Source organism: Nicotiana attenuata, unplaced genomic scaffold (assembly GCF_001879085.1).
Source record: "Nicotiana attenuata strain UT unplaced genomic scaffold, NIATTr2, whole genome shotgun sequence".
Classification (NCBI taxonomy): domain Eukaryota; kingdom Viridiplantae; phylum Streptophyta; class Magnoliopsida; order Solanales; family Solanaceae; genus Nicotiana; species Nicotiana attenuata.
In genome coordinates, this window is record NW_017670598.1 from 451708 (window position 1) to 455510 (window position 3803).

At 40.2% G+C, this 3803-nt stretch overlaps 1 pseudogene; it reads left to right on the plus strand.

The window, feature by feature from the left end:
* Positions 1-1388: 1388 nt before the first annotated feature.
* Positions 1389-3803, plus strand: part of LOC109241378 — a 9351-nt pseudogene continuing 6936 nt past the window's right edge.

Sequence of the window (3803 nt, forward strand, 5' to 3'; positions counted from 1 at the left end):
ATCTACCCCTTTGATCACGGGCGGCACCCCAGGTATCTGCTTTATGCGGTCACTTTGCTCCTTGAGCTATTTCTGCAATGTTAGTACTAAATTCTGTAAATTAGAATTACCCGGTTCTCCCTCCTGTGATTCGCTGGGGGTTCCACCACTACCTGAATTAACGAGTCCGGAACGAGGGTTCTCTAGAGTGTTGTTATTGGGTGTGGGTGTAGGTGGTGTAGTAGGTAATTGGCTAACAAAAGCCTGAAGAGCTTTATTGACTTGAGAGGCAATAAGTTTTTGTAAAGCCTCGTCCATAGTTTCAGCATTTTTGAATTGAGCTTGTCTATCTGTATGAGATCCCTCAGGAGTGCCTTCACGAGACCGTCGTGGAGAACCTTGTGGAGAAGGAACTAATGCGTTATTATCCTGCAGATCTCCTTGAAGTTGTTGATTTGTTTGATTTTCTTGGTTTCCTTGAGTGTTATCATTGTTGTTTGCCACAGTTCATGTAACAAGGAAAGTTAAGCAAAGAGGAAATAGATTATCAGAATCCCGGTAATGGAACCAATTTGTTTAACCAAAAAATGGAATTTTAGTCAAAGCTAGAATTTAGAAGAACTCGGGTTACTAATAATCAAAGGGATGAATAAAAGGAAATAATTTTGAGTAGCAATATAATAACCAAGAAAAATAAGTGATACCAATGTATATTTCAATAGTTTTTTCGTGTTTTTCTCAACTGATCATATATCTCCTTTTTATAAGTACCCTTGAGATTGTACGTTATGCCCAAATCATAATGAGGCTATTATGAATAATTAAAGACATTGAATGCTACGTTACACAATCATTACATTGAATATATATATTCCTTAACGGACTTAGCATTTAATACCCATTAAATGCTGTATCTACACGCTTTTGATAACCAGATTCATTCTTTCTGATGCCCGGATATAAATGATTTAAGTAGGTACGGGCGTCGTGCTACTTATCTGATGTCCCGTGCCTCTTCCTCCTTCTTTGCTCGTGTCTGTTTTACAACTCTTGAATCATGCCTAATTATGATTCATTGACCATTTGAACAATCCACGTGTACTGACACGTCACCTTATATGTAAAATACAATTTTCCCCAATACAATTATGGGGTGTATTTAGTGCTCATTAGGAGTGAAGCAGAATTTTGTTTCATTGCACTTGCATGTACTATCAGTGGCGAAGCCAGAAATTTTCTCAAGGGTGTTCAAATTTGAAAGAAGTGAAAAAAATTCTTAGATAAAGGGTATTCACTATATGTTATATACGCTAAAACCTAATAATTTACCTATATATGTAATGTAATATTTCGACGAAAGGTGGATTAACAACTGTAGCTTCGCCCCTGTGTACTGTAGGAAAAAAGAAATGGAGTCTTGGAACTATCTCTCTGTGGGAAAAGGCTTTGTGTATGAGAAATCAGTTTCTTTGGATGATAGAGAGAAAAATTGTGTAACCCCATGTAGTTTTGGAAGCACTGTAGTTAGCTCAAGTCAAGGAGGCGTTGGAAATCAAGAATTCCCTGAAGTTGGTAGTGGTGGTAGAGTTTTTAGTTCAGTGAAAGCTCTTCAAAATGCATTTTCTGTGGAATCTGAGACTAGTTCCAAGATGTCAAGGTCAGTTGTGGAATCAAATTGTAGGGATTCACCACTTATTGATTTGAAGCTTGGTAGATTTCCTGATCAACAACATGTACAGAGTTTCAAATCCCCCAAGATTATGACCAATTTGTCTTTAAATGTAGCAGACAAAAAAATGAGAACTGGAGGTTTTAAGTATCAGACACCATATCGCCAGGTTCAAGGTTGTAGCAAGGATCTTAGCTCTTCTAAGGACTACAACAAGAGGCTTAAAGTGTGTGAAGTTCACTCAAAGACTGCTAAGGTTATTGTAAATGGCATTGAGCAAAGGTTTTGCTAGCAATGTAGCAGGTCTAATTCCAGTTTCAACAATTCTATATACTATTTGTGTTTTCAAAGGTATAAAACTCTAAAAGCGCTCTATGTCTCTATTGGGGCTTTAAGCGCAAAGCGCATTAAAAGTGTGGACTTTAGTGAAAAAAGGCGCAATCAAGGGAAACGTAAAAATATATATGTAATTAAGAACATAGTAAACTCATTCATAATGTTTTCCTTTACCGCTAATACCATGACTTTTCAATTATATTTGTTGTTTAGTGCACCTTGGTTCACGATAAAACTCATGGGCAATGAGGCGCATGTCTTAGAGATTTGCCTTACACTGAAGCGCAGCTTAAGCGACGCGAAGCGCCCTCCCTGAGCTTTTCTGTAACGACCCGACTGGTCGTTTTGCATTTCCAAACCCCGTTCCCTTAAATAATACTTTTCGCACTTGCTTTAGCTAATTTATGACTTGCGGGGACGGGTAGTTCGAAAGTTAGAAGGGTTTTGAGCAAGAATAAGCCTAGTTGTTTCTTTAAGTTTCTTTAAAAAGGCCAAGTTTGACTTCAGTCAACATTTTGGGGAAACGGACCCGGAATCGTGATTAGGCAATTTCTGAGGGTCCGCGGGAAAATATGGGACCTGGGCATATGCCCGGAACCGAATTTTGAGGTCCCTAGCCCGAGTAATGAATTTTTTCGTAAAATTGTTAAGTTAAAGTTTCAAAGATTTAAATAAACTAAGAAATCATTGTTTTCATAGGTATCGGGTTCGGATTTCAATTTCGAAACTTGGTACAAGTCCGAAATATGAGTTAAGACCTACCCGTAAAATTTGGTATCCATCCGAGTAGTATAAGGGCGTTTTGACCCGTTGAAGGAGAATTAAGAACTTAAAGTTCAATGAATTGATTCATTTGGTTTTGGGGGTTGATTCCTAGATTTAGCACTGTTTTGAGTGTTTCGAGGGTTCGAGTAGGTCCGCCTCATGATTTCAGACTTGTCGGTATGTTCGGGCGGGGCTCGGGAGCCCCGAGCATCAAATGGTCGAGGTTCGAGTGAAGTTGAAAACTTAGGAAAAAGCCTCATCTGCTTCTTCTGTCATAACCGCTTCTGCGGCTCTTGGACCGCAGAAGCGGTCGTTTATCGCAGAAGCGGAAGGGGCCAGGCCCAGGGGAAACCGCAGAAGCGGTCCATCTGCCCAGGCCCAGAACCGCGGAAGCGGTAGCCGTTCCGCTTACGCGGCCTCGCAGAAGCGAGGTTTAGACCGCAGAAGCGGCCCAGGCCCCATTGGCCTTTTTCGCAAAAGCGGCTCACTTCCGCAGAAGCGGGATTCCTTCCGCAGAAGCAGAAATCACTGGGGGCAGAAGGGTTCTTTAATACGAACCAAAACTCATTTCTCTCATTTCTCACTACACACTTGGGCGATTTTGGGGGTTTCAAAGAGAGAGTTTCCACATATCATTGCAAGGTAAGTAATTCCCACCCACTTTTAGTTCAAATACATAAACATTAGGTAGATTTAACACTAAAATTAGGTAAAAAATCAAGAGATTAGAGTTATACCTAGGGTTTAGTCAAAACTAAGATTTAATCCAATAATTTACCATGAAATGAACTAGAAATCACATATTTGTGATCCTTAGGTGATAGAGAACAACTTCCTTCGAAAAAATATTGGAATCCGGGTATGTGGGCCCGGGGTCGGAAATTAGGAAGGCAAGATTGATGAGATGGGTATTACTTCTTCAAGAGTTTGATTTAGAAATAGTGGACCGGAAAGGTAGTGAGAACCAAGTTGCGGATCATTTGTCCCGCTTGGAGGAGGAAGGAAGGTCGTGTAATGGCTTGGAGATCAATGATACATTCCCCGGATGAGCGAA